Source organism: Ciconia boyciana, chromosome 8, assembly GCF_034638445.1.
Source record: "Ciconia boyciana chromosome 8, ASM3463844v1, whole genome shotgun sequence".
Classification (NCBI taxonomy): Eukaryota; Metazoa; Chordata; class Aves; order Ciconiiformes; family Ciconiidae; genus Ciconia; species Ciconia boyciana.
In genome coordinates, this window is record NC_132941.1 from 11,202,670 (window position 1) to 11,216,856 (window position 14,187).

Here is a 14,187-nt window from a genome sequence, read left to right on the forward strand (position 1 = left end):
AGCCATTTATAATGTTGACATGTATACTAAATTTTGACATATATACTAAGTAATGGAAAGCATATTTGTGAATCCTGCCTTTTTTCTTTTTTTTTCCCTTTCAACTTTGACTTAAAACATTACAGGTCTTCTAAGATTCTTAAAGTGCTATGCTTTTCCTTTAATGAGAGTGGTTACGATCAGGGTGCCGCAGAGACACTAGTGCCTGTTCGGTGACGTTGTGGGTGTTTTTAAGGGGAGGAGGGCTTGAGGAGACAAGTGCTCAAGGCAAAGAGAGAAAAATGTTCCAACATGAGAGAAACTGTTCCAACAATTTACTCTAATATTAGTGATACTATCTCCAATCTGTAGATGGCAGTGATCTTCCACTGCCTGCTTCAGGAGGAAGGGGAGGCGGCGGGGGGGGATCCTAAAATTAAAACTGCTGTGCAAAACAGATGTGGGGAAAATAAGTTGTGAGGTTAACTTAATTCTATATACCAATCTTCTTTTTAAACTAAAACCTACTTAAAGAATATAGGAAGGTATACCCCTTATTGTATTTCCTTCATGTAATGAGAAAATACGGCGTGGCATTTAGAACCTATAAATTTCTGTATCGAAGTATTTTGATGACAAATTCCAGAATCCTCTGTTTTGGAATTTATCTATGATCAAAACCCTGTGCTGGCATTCTGGACATCTTGTACGTACCTTTGATACATTTAATTATTTTAAACATATTTATTCAAATAATATCTGCATTTTTCCTCCCGAACCCGTCTGGGTACTTAGCTACCTCCTTCATCAGTTGTTCAGCAGGTCTGTATCACCTCTTTAATTTTTAGCTGTTCTTCTCTTGACACTTGCTTTAGTTTTCACTTTCATTCAAATAAAATGCAGTAAACAGTGTGTAAGGCTGTCAGAGCACACTTTAGTGAGGGGTGTGATGTGAAGCCCACTGAAATCAGAGAGTATTTCTGTTAAATTCAGTGGACTTAGAATCTTGCCTCCCAAAATCTACCTTGCTTGGTGACTGGCAGAGACAATTTTCAAAGTATAACACAAAGTCTAACCTTCCCCTTTTGTCACTATTTTCAGTTGTGGTTTGTTTTTTTCGTAATGATTCTGCCTATAGGATTTAAAAATATGATACTTTTCATGAAGATCAGCCTATAAAAACTACAACATTCTTTAAGTTCTATTTAAGTATCACGTAGCTTCTATCGTCAGACTTTAAATGGTATCTAGACACACAAATGCAGATGAGGTGCCTAATAGGATTTCAAACAGCATCTAAATAGCATTTTAAAATTTGCTTCTGAAGATTATAAATATCAATGAGACTTTGGGTTTTGTGGGGAGGAAGATGCCTACAATGCATGTATATGCAAAGTGAGACGCAGAGAAGTACCTAAGCCAGTTAATTTCTTAATATCCATTGTTTTCAGTAGAAAGTATATCACTGCAAAGAGCAAAAAATACAAAACTATTCATCTGCTTCTAAGGCAGCCCAGTTTACTTTAAATGGTATGAGCATTAGATACCTTAGAAGTCACTCCAAGTTGAGACATTCCTCAGCAAATCATGAGAAATTATTTGTGTCAGGTTCTTCCATTTAACATTAAGCCATTTGGCTCCTTGCTGCTGAAAGATGTTTTGCAACATTAGTACACCTAATTTGCAGTCACTGTTGTTTCACTGCAGTCGAGTGGAGTCTTGTCCACTTGGTATGACATACCGCTTGGTATGACCAGTGGCAATTTTGACAACCTCTAGTGCAGAAAGCCAGTATAAATTACTGTGCATCACTTAAATCCTTTTTGGAAAGCTTAGCTGGGAGTTATCTCCTTTTGCACAGGAATGTATCTCATCCAATGTGTTCTCGAACAAAAAGGACATATAGTCTTCATCCCAATAGCAGGCTTTTCACCCACTCCAGTAGGAAGATAAAACCATCTACCTGACATCACTGTCTTAAGAGCTTTCTCTACATGCAACCTACATTTTCCCTTCTGAATTTTGTCACCTCTTTTTTGCAATGCCAGATAGCTTTTCCTCTTCCTTACTGACCACGCTCTTCAGTTCTTTGACAAACAGCATCAGTTTCTCTATCTAATCTATCCACATTGCTTAACGTGCAGTTCTAAAAAGGGATTTGTTTTTTAATGAGTGAATGTTTAATCTTTTATATTCCATTGTCAGAAAAATAATCCATTAAGCTGTTCCCAGTATGCAGTACCCAGTTTCATAATATGCACTCTCACCCAAAAAAAGGATGGGAAAGGGCAGCTAAGGAAGGATGTATGGCTTTATTCTCTGTTTATTTACACATGTGCATGTGTATATATCCAGACTTGCTCTTTTCCCTCACACTACTGGCAGAGAAAATAGGGGACAGTACAGAAAATTAATTTTTTTAACCTGCTTATATTGCCTCCCCTGCAAAAAAAAGGACTATTGCAAGATATTAAATAAAACCTAGGTTTAATATATCCACTCATGCTCTAAATGCACCCAGTAAGGTCCCTTCTTTGGGAGTTACTCATGGCCACTTCACAAAAATGTCAACATCAGAATTTTGCAAAAAACTCAGTTTAGTAAGCCATTGTCTCAGTTTGCTTTAGATGCATTTACAAGAGTGTTTGCAACATGAACTCAAAGTGTGCGAGGACTCTGCATGACTCTCACATAGCCTCCAGTCATGCTGCCTGACTTACACTGTTCCTGTCTATCCTTCCTCCCTTCTGCTTCTTCCCATTCTTATTCTCCTGCTCCCTCTCTTCAACTTTCTAATTCATTCCACATGCCCTTGAATATGTACCCTGTAAGCTGCTGGTTTGCATTCAACATTTGTTTATCCTGGGACTTATCACAGTATCTGAGAATCTCATAACTTTCACAGATTTTTATCCTCTTGAAGCCTTTGTGAAACAAGGAAGTATATGTCAATTTACGGATGGGGAGTGGTCACACTCCAGATTAAGTGAGGTGCTCAGAGCCCTGCTTAGCCGTGGGAGCTGTATTCAACTATTTCTTGGCTCCTGATCCCCTGTATAGATTGAACATTCCTGTCGAACTACATCTCCTGCAATGCAGCACAGTCTCCTTTAGCAGTGAGGACAGGCCATCACTCTAGCCACTTTTTGGCTTCACAGACTTCTGGGAGATGTGGACTGGCTGGGGAGACTCTACATTGAACAGGAACATGAGACACGAATTCAGAAATTTCAGAAAACCCCATTGTGACTTTTCAAAATCCAAATTTATGGATGGGTAGAAAATGGAATGTGTGTGGGATTTGGTTCAAGTGTCTGACCTACATTTCCATTCCCCCACAGAAATCAAAGCATCCTGAGAAAACAAAAAAGAATCGAATTCATGCAAAGCAGATACTTTACTCAAAAACAGTTAATGATCTAAAAATGTTGGCTTCTGAGAAAAATTCTGCAGTGGCCCTAGTTGTATCATAGACTGGAAGAAAGAGTACATAAGTAATAAAGATTTCACTACGGTTAATCCTTCCTCCTCATTTCACAGTATCTGCTGTGAGGACACCATACTTTTTTGCAATAAAATTCACATACCTGTACATCAACACAGTTAGAACAGTCTCTTCATGTTGGTTCTAAATTAATTTTTTTGGAGTTGTCAAAACATAGGAATGTGTATCCATGTTTTACGACTCAAAGGGATAGCTTCCAAAGCAGTGAAAGGAAGGCTCACATAAGGGCTGAGGCTGGCAACATGTGAAATTTGGGTGCCAGATTATTAAGTATTCTGATTTAGCTGTGATGTGAAACTCGACAGTGAGCTCTACAAACAGCTCTGCTGATACCGAGGTAGTGACCTCCCAGGCTCTCATGGGACTGGGCTGCCAATGGGCTGTCTGGTCCACCAGGGTGCCACCTTCCTTTGATTTATCTTTGAGTCTCAGGAATTTTTTTTTCAGTAAGAAAATCCTATTTCAGATTCATTATCAGAGCTATCTCTGCTGTCTGGCCCCAGTGGATAAATCCTAGTAACTAGATATGTATTTTCCATGGACCTATGCACTGACTTTAAAACAAGCCTCATGCAGATAGATGTCTGGTTTTCCGTGTTGATTAGGGAGATGGGGAAGGGAAGAGAAAGGGGAATATATCATAGTTCACTTACCTGAGAATAGCTGTGCAGCTGGGTGTGATCTGTTCTATAAGGCAGAAAATATGCATCTAATCAATTGTACTCTCTTGGAAACTTAAAAAAAAGTGGTTTATAGCAAATGTTATCATACAAACTCCATGATAAAATAAACATTCCAACTACTTCTGCACTTTTATGCAGACCAAATACCATCATCACCAATAAAATAATTTTTTTTTTTTTTTTTAAAAAAAAGGAAAGTAACTGATTCAAGTTTTTGCATTTGTGTAAAACTCCTCTGGTAGTGAGCCTGTATCTCCTATTCTCAGGACTCAAACTGCTTAGCCTAGTGAAAATGTTTCAAAACTGACACATAGAAAGAGTCTGCATTCTGCTGCAAGCATAACTTCCCATGAACTGTGTAAAAATAAGGCAAGATACAATGTCAACACTAAGAAGAAAAGGTTACATTACAGTCCTTGTATACTTGATGGGTATTGCATACGAAAGCCTTTTTCAGTAAATCAGTTTAGTGCTATTGTCTGTTCAGTATTAAAAACACTGCAGTATAATCAAATTTCTAGATCTATCGCAAAACAGTGAAGGTAGCATCACTACAGGCTGCAATAAATATCTTAAATCTCACCAGAAATCTGATCAGAGGACTTAATCTGTCTGCTGAAGTTTTGCAGAAATTGGCTCTTTTGCCTCTGTGCCCAACTACCTAAAATCGCCCACATCATAACTAGAAACATAATGGTCTCTACTCAATGTTTTACGCAAGAGAGACAGTTAGGAGAATATTGTCATTTCCACCCTCACAACAATTACAGCTGCTTACTGGACAGTTAGATGCCATGCAAGGAATATAGTCCAGCTAGTTTCAAGAAATGCGTTTAATGCTAAGAGCTAACATAAATAAACACCATCAGCTGATCAGACTCTGAATATAACACAAAGGCCATTGCACCTTGCTGGATTTTCCTCAAAAACTTCCCCAAAAAATTACCTTTGGCACAGAGAAAGACGGCAGTGCAGCTGATGTTTTACTTACAGCTGTGAGTCTACCACACAGGGCTAGACTTGAGACAATGCCTGCTAGTTTCATTATTGGGTTTTTCCCTATATTTTTACCCTCTGAGGGATCCTCTTTCTCAACATCATTGTTATTCTATTTTTTTGCTTCATATTTTCAGATACATAAATACATGGAAGCATTTTACAAGAGTTCCAAAGCTTCCTGAGAAGTGACTGGGTTTTATAACTCTTAGAGTATGTGCAGTTAATTGAAAAGTTCTCCTCTCTATATATTTTCTCTGAACAATGGAGAAAATATATATGTTAAACAGAAGCCAATCCAAGTATGTGTGTAAACTTGAGAGAAGAATGCAAAAGAGTTATTTATAAGAGGATGAAAATATTAAGTATTATTTATATAGTGCCAAATATATTCTTGGTTCTTATCTGTTCTTACAAGCAGCACTTTGTTCATATATGGAAGAAGCAATTTGAAGCCATGGCAGCTGAGCTACAGTAATTTTGATATAATGGCAAGGAAAAGATGCCAACAAAGTACCTTTTATGTGCATGTTAAACTTAGCTTTGGTTGACAGCGTGCCCACTGCAAAACATACAAAATACCTATAGGAATGATAAACAGAGCCTTCCCCAGAGAAGATTTTATTCACTTCTATGATATCTTAGTTACTAACTTAGTGCATAATTTAATCTACCAATTCCTTATCTATCAAAGGGATGCATCAGGGCTTCTGTGAGTCTTGTCGAGACACATTTCAATGTCTTCTGAGCAGCAGCTACCCTGCTAAATGCATTGCACCTCACCTGCCATCCCAAAGCCCCAGTCAAGACTGGGGCCTCAAAGTACAACTGTAATAACCAATCTATCTAATATGAAACACTAATTTTCTTACGGTGGCTGCAGCCCTTAAGACTTTAAACAAGGAACGAAAAAATACTATTTTTTGACATATAAAGAATATGAAGGAACGAGTTCTGGGTATACTTTAAAATATCTTAGTCATATTTTCTGAACCTCTAGACACATTTACTAAGATCACATCTCTTTTTAAGTCTTGTAAGCTAACACTGTCTTATTAACTTTTAATATATGAAAAATATGCACTATAGGAAATGTAATGTTAGTAATGAGGTAAAGATCTTCCCCCTCACTGTTATTTCCTGTCCATCTCCGTGGTGAGTAACCATGCATCTTTGTATATGGACATGTACAAGATAAGTGGAATAGCTACTTACCCATCTTCAGTCCCTGTGGACCTTGATTAGCTAGCAAAAAGGCAGAGGCCACATCAAACCAATGCTCTACAGAAGAAACCCAAAGAAATGCGTTAAGATTCTGCCCTTGCAGTGCTAGCTAGTGAGATTTTCACACATGGGGAATACAGACTAGGATCTTCTAAAGCTAAAAGATCTTGCAAATCACAGTTTTGTCCCATCACCAATAGTTTTCAATAAGATAAATACAAAGAAATCTGCAATAAAAGCATAGATAAATACTCCCTATTCCAGAAAATATCTCAGACTTTTAACTCAACAGCAATATTCCCCTTGTTAGAAAAGTGGAGGAAACGTATTTGCTTGTTAAACATGGCATACAAAAAAGAAACCTTTTCTTTACTGAGGATTGCAGACAGCTTGCAGATACTTTTCTGCAAGCCACATACAGACATAAATTTTTCTAATATAAAATGCAATCCTTCTGCAGTCTAATCAAAAGTTAGACTGCCAGGCCCCAAAAGATACTAAAAAAAGGTCACATTAAGTTTCTAAGGGTCATTATTAAAGACACATGAAATGTTCCCTCCAGTAACGTTGGAAGTTAATTACACTGTCTGGACACTCAGAGTATTCCTCACAGGCAAGGAACAAAACATGTTGATGTTAGAGGCCATACAGAAAGCACTCTCTTGCTTCCCTCTCTGCCCATCCTCTTGTTGTCCCTGGCCCTCCCTACAACTCTGGCCAAAGCCTAAAGACAAATAAGCACAAGAAATAGTGTGATCATCCAAGGAGTGCTGGAAAGTACTGTTATAAACAGGCAAGCAATATCAAACATGTCATAGCTAGCAACAAGCAGAAAAGAGCACTGCAGGCTGGGCCCTGGGGATATGGACATCTAGTAAAGATTGGGAGGGAAGTCTGGCAGGTGGGAGGCAAGGAAGAGCAAAGAATGCCCTGCCTAAGATACTCCGAGAGCAAGGCTGCGGGTTCCACATCACTCATTCACATGGTCTCAATTCAATTTCAAAGGCCATCCCACTACAGTGAGCTCCCATCTCTGCTGCTGTTCTCATTTGGCTGGGGCGGGTTTTGTGTAAGGTTAACAGTGCAGCAGCATATTTGTCAGTCATTGCCTGTTAGTTATTTGATCGTAAATGCAGGCTCTAGAGCCGGTGCATAATTCAATTTTCTTTTGAGGTGGAAAAATGGTTTAGTAAGTAAACATGGCTTAGAGAGGCCTGAGACAAAGGTGACAAGTCACGGTCTGCAACAAGTTATGTCTCAGCTAGATACTTAAATTTTTTAAAAGACACTTATTAATCATGATTAAAGGGTTTGTAGATCACTGGTGATCAATCCTCCAAAGATAAAATCATAACATTCCCTTATTACAAAGGGTTTGAAAATTTGGGTATAGGTACTGAAAACCACTGGAGGAGACAAACTGTACATGTGGCCCCACCAATCCACAAGGGCTAATAAGACACCTGCAGGCCAGTAAAAGGATTGCTACCCCGGTATCCCTGCAATAGAGACAGGCTGACTACAAGGGTTAGGAAAAAAAGAGGATTTCAAAAGATGTAAGATATGCCTGTAATTAAGCTAAGAAGGTCTCACAAGAAGTGAACTCTATATATGTTAAGAAAATAATTCCTTTCATTTTAACCTCATTTTTCTTTCAAAATCATTGTTACCTTTGGATTACCTTGGATTCACGTTTAGCAAACTTTTGGCTAGGATGATCGCTTAAGGAGAAATTATGTCTGTCCTCACAGAGGAGAAAACTCAAAGGTGAGATACAGTCAATATAGCTCAGGGATGTAGAAAGGTGTTTTTCTAAAGGGCTGTGTTGGCTTCTTCTCCTAGAGTCCAATGACAAAAGAACATAAATGAGAAAGCTAGCACTGGCATTGGACATCATGGGCTCCCTCCATGTGATATATGAGTAGTTCCTGTTATTTTTATTCAAATATACGATCGTTCTGTTTGCCCGTTGCTTTTTTCTCAGTTCCTTATCTTGACAATTGTTAGGATTTTCAAAACAGAAATCCTACAAAAAGAAGGAAGGTTAGTTCTAGTAGGACCATGTAAATCTGAAAGCAAAAGTGTCCATTCTATTTACTTCAGAAAAGCTTCTTTTAATACTATTTCTACAAGCTCTCAGCCATTATAAAGTAATCTGTTCTCCTTTTTAAAAATTATATTCTCAAGAATAAGAAGAAAAACTCAAGAAAAACTGGCTTAAGCCACTGGTCAAAATTTAAACAAAAACCACCCCAAACCAGCAAACCATGCAGAGCAGACCAAGCTCTGAATTAAAGCCAACTCATGTGAATTTCAGGTCAACCAATGGCTAATAGCAGCTCCACAGGGATTAGAAGCACTGCCTGCTACTAAACTGAGCAACCATAAATGTAAACTCACTCATCCATTGAAGTCATGTTGAACATTTACTGAAGCATGACTTAAATCAATACATAGAATTCCAGATAAACTGGTGAAAACTTGTTCAGCAAACGAATACAGCAGAATCTGATTTAAAGGGGGCTATTCAAATCTCCCTGATACCACCTACTGTTTCAACTTTTCTTGAAAGGTTGATTCAATACAAAACTGATTTGTAGTACTTCCATGAGCTTTAGATTTCTGACCTCCAGTGAGATGGAGGCTAATTGCAGTTTCCCCAGATATCTAAAAATGTAACTTTTTTGGAATGGCACACCAGGCATTTTATCACTATGCAAAGTGCAGTCCTGTCTGTGCTGAAATTTAGTTTCCATAAGTTAAATAACATTTAGTAAGTGCCGAGAATATCAGGTGATCTCTACCCATGTAATGTTACAGCATCCTTGCTCTTGTTGACCGATACCTAAGATTAGCCTGTTGGAACTATCCAGAGGAATATGGGGTTTATTTATAAGCTCCAGTATACCTGCTCATAATTTATTTATAATAATCATAATAATTTATTTAATAAATCAATTAGCTTCCACTGATTTCCTTCCAATTTACAGAGTGAAATATCTTCTGCCTGTTGTTACGCTGCCTACTTAAGTTGGGTAAATGTCCTTTAAATCTACTTTGTATGCTGTAGGACGATGCCCTGAAATTTCATTTTTCAATAACTTTTATTTTAAAATTCCTTTGAAAAGTTTAATAAAAGGAAGATGACAAGCCAGCTAAGGCATGTTGATAAACCAGGAATTACTATTATCTTAGCTTTGCTTTAAAACAGAAGCAAACAAACAGAAAGAATATATAACCAACCAGATGAAAATACCTTCCATAAGGAAAACAATAAATAAAAGGTAGAACTAGCACAAATGTACAGTGAAGTAGTATTTCTGAGCTTAAGGAAACTCATTGGGATCTGGGTCACTGGGTTAGAAAGAACTGAGTTAGTGAAAGAAAGATCACTGTCTTTCTAATTTAGTATACTAGACAAATAACAAAACTTGATTTCAACAAAATGTTTCTGATGTTATATAACATACAGTTATGCACACTGCAGCTAAAACCAAGTTGATAAAATTCTTAACAAAATAAAGGGGGGAAATGTAAATCCAGCCTCTATGCCCCACTTCCTCTCCCTATGTACCCACACGGTGGTAATTCTAGAAGAATATAATCTGCAAAATTTATATATCTAGGTTCTCTGCAAGAGCACCACACAGAAACAATAAATTAAAAATCAATTGTACAAATGAAATTTGCTTTTAATCTCCCTTTATGTTCCTTATTAAAAAATATTAAAAGGAAAAGTTGAAGACTTTTAAAAAGCAATGTAACCACCACATCTCAGAGAAAAATCAGCTTACTATAAAAGATTCTCAGTAAAACTTTAAAATACGTAGCTAAAGTCCTGAAGTATTTTATGTATTTTACCACCTAACATAAGACAACAACATAGAAGGACAACAGCAAACAAGCACTGCTGCCTTAGCAACCAAAGCTGTTCATGTAAAATAAACCCTTGCCATGAATGCTACACTGGATTAATATACATGAAAATCAACAGGTTCTCTCTCAAGACAAGAAGACCTTCTAGCTCCATGCTACGATCCATTGCATGTAGATTAACATTGTCATAAGAAACTTGATGTAACAGTAGCATTGCATGTATGTTTGAAATAGGCTGGAATGAAAATTTTATTCCAAATGAGTCATATTGGGTATTCCTAGCACTGCATGAAAGGCTTTGACTTTTATTACCTTGTATTTGGATTATGCTTTACCTTGCAATCCTACGTGATCTCACAGTGACTGATTACAAAGCATTTATAAATCTTGAGGATGATGTAATATTTAACTCATCATGCAACGGGGGTATATGATCCATATTTTACCAGTGAAAGGACTGAGATACAGATTGGTTAAGGGGTTTGATCTAGAAAATGATATCAAAAAAGGGTACTGAACATTTCTCTCAGGTTCCATAGTTGTGCCTTTGCCAGACAAATGCCTTACCCTCTACCTGGTGTTCAGACCAGACACCTCACTGGAAGTCTGTGGTACAGTACTCTTTTGGCCAGAGCTTCACTCTAAACATATGTGAAATTAGAGGTTAAATTTTCACCTTTTGAGTCTGCAGAGACAATTTTGGAAGGCATTTTGCCTCAACATTTCCTTTCACTGACATCTAAATTTTTTTTTTCTTTCCCTAGAATGGAAGACAATCCTACTTTAGCAGTAAATTGCTACACAGGAGAAAAGCAATGAGAATTTCTCTTTCTCTGTGCATGAAATCATCTCTACTAGGTTATTCAGGTACAACTGCTATATATTTACAGGCCTAAATAAAACTGCTGATATAATTCAAACAAACTGGCAAAATTATTTGAATATTAATTGTATAGAAGTGAAAATCAGATGCATAGGTAGTTCTTGTGCTCGCTACAGGTGAAAGGCTACAGATCCTGAATGGGGGTATGTTTTAAAGCTCACTGAGATTATTGAAAAAAACTTACAGAGATTTCAGCAGTCGCTAGATCAAGCCTGTGGCCAACAGGGTGAAACTGAAGCTTTTTTGACATCTGCAAAGCTGCAGGGGCACTTAATCACTAATGAGCTGGTCCATCTTGGGCAGTTGGGAATTTTGCAATAGCCCTCACTGGGGCCAGCATTTTATATCTGGTTTCTCTTTCCTTTGGTAAGGTCCCCAAAACCTTACATATTTTGGTATCAACCCAATCCCCTCTCCATCCAACTGACTTCTGAATCAGCCCCTAAAAGAACACTGTATTGGCAGTATGTACTGTAGGCAGAATAATCTCAGTTCTCTGCCATATGCCCCACGTGGTGTTTTAAAAAATAACTGATTGCTGGATGATTGTTCTGCTTTTCCCCGTAGCTCTTGGGCTGACTATACATCTTCGGGTGTGTTAAGGTATGATGCCAGACTAAAATGTGCCTTATTAAACAAACTCCCAATAGCTCTGATATCACTTTTAATTTGTATTATAATTTCTAAATTCTAGTTGCTCCCTGGTGATTTTTTTTTTTTCCACAAGCGCATCTGGAGCTGAGAAACAGTTTTGTGCAGGAAGCAACCGTGTGTATGAAATGACACCCTTCTACGCCTCTAGCTTCTCAGTGCAATCTGACCTCTTTCACCAGAGTGGCCGGTTGAGTCCCACAGCTTCTGGGCAGTTCTTACTGTTTTACCTAAAGCAAAAAATTCCTGGGAGTGCCCACAAATCTGAACCGGCATCTGTTCTTTTCCTGTTGTTTCTTCTTTGAAAATATAAACAGAATGTTAATTACCTTGCCCTGATTTTATCCTGCTGCTCAGTTTGTTTCCTTTTAACTTCTGAATCTATTACCACCTGCCAATTTGTCTAATCCTGTATTCTGGCAGATGTAAGGTTTTAGCTGAGACTCCTGCAATGATCCTGAAGGAAAATGAGCCGTATTCTACTAGGTCATTGAGACTCAGGAAGCCAAATCTGTTACAAATGTTACTTCAGTATTTGCACAAATTGGAATCTACATACAGAAACTTATTTCATGAATTTGTTCGCGGATGTATTCTGAGGAGCTTGACAATCACATGCAATAAAAGGAGTCACAGGCTTTGAAGATTTGTGCCTCCAACACTTTCGGACCCCACTGTCCTTCTTATTTTTGTCATGTTTTGTTCTTAAATGAATAATCAAATGAAACTTTAAGTAACCTGGAGATTCCTCCCTATTTCTCAGCACACAGAAGAACAAAGCTGATTCAGCATTTTCACACGTGCTTAACTCTATAATTGTGTGCTGTGCTAAATTAGAGAGCTGTGCTCAGGTCTCAAATTACAAGGACGACTTTAATTTTATACAGGAAAAAAGGAGTATTTTACACTGTATTTTAATAAATAATTAATATTAAACTGCATCTATTAAATAAAGGTTCAAACTTGCACAGTGCCGTAAGCTCCCACTGGATACTGTTTATCGACTTGCAAAATCAGGATCTAGTACAATGATATTTGGAGTGCTCTTCTGTTTCATACTGTGCCAGTTCAATATTGCTAACTACAGGTGTTTAAAAAGCATAAAGTGGTCCATCAAATATCAAAAGATTAGCCTGATGCTTGCCAGATCTTTAAAAAATAAATAAATAAATTTGGGGCTCTGCTTATTTGCCTTCTGTTTTTTGATACTCTAGGGTTCAGTTGGCTCATGTTTTCATGTTTTATCTCTAACCATAAAGGCTAGAACTTTTTTTTGATGGAAGCTGAAGTTTGCATCTACTCATTAGCCTGCAGGAGTAGACTTTAGAAAACATCAAATATCATTAACACTCATGGGAAAATTGTAAAAATGGGCCATGCTGCTTGATAACTTACTAATTTACAAATTTCAGTAATAGGCATTGGTGCTTTGAACCACTCATGTGAATTAGCCAGGTTCTACTACTTATTTAATAGTCCATGTTCCTTGTGGCATTGAAATTACTGTGGCTCAGAAACCTACCCTACAACTGAACACAATGTTGTTTGCCATGTGAATGTGGAACAGATTTACTCCTAGAACAGTAGGGTTTTTACATTTTATGTTGGAATAGAAACAGTATCTTGACTAGATTATGTATCTTGAGACTAGACTAGTTACTCCAATTGTTTTAATAATGAAACTGTTGTTTTCCTCTCCTATTTCAGTTCTTTGCTTCCACTAAGAAGCTTCACAAAGTCCAATTTCATGCCATGGATTTTCATTGTTCATTATCTGAAGGATGAGATGCAGTCATAGGTTTTTGTGAGCCAGTTCTAAGAAGGAACTGTAAACCCCTGACCATCTGCATGTTTTGGTTTGTCTTAAATACAGGAGCCTACTGAAGCAAGAGACATGAGGTGGATTTGTTGGAAGAACGAACAACTGAGTAGACAAGAACTAATATACACGGAGGCCCCATCACTGTATGTAGCAGCACTGTTCCAGTGATGAACTTCTCTGAAGAATTAAGAGTGCAATTTGAAGGCTCATTCCCCTGTCATTTTTTCATCTGGCTAGATTAACTGGCCTCAAGAGTTGAAAAAAAAAAATCTAAAACTTTTGGATGCATTTTTTACCCTGGGTACTGTGATAAGAGTAACAGAATTATTTTCTTTCACAAGCAGATTTAGTGCTTTAATTGGCTGTTGGGTGATGTAGAAATTATAAAATCCCATTCTAGATCTCATACCTTACAACCTATGCATCCTTCAGTTCAAATGAGACTGCAGTGGTAAGCACAAAACAAAATTAGCTCAGAACAAAGAGGAAGAGTTTTTTCTCATTATCTTTTAAAAATCTCTTGTGTTGGTAAGTAGGTATAGTAAGTATAGATGAACTACACATAAAC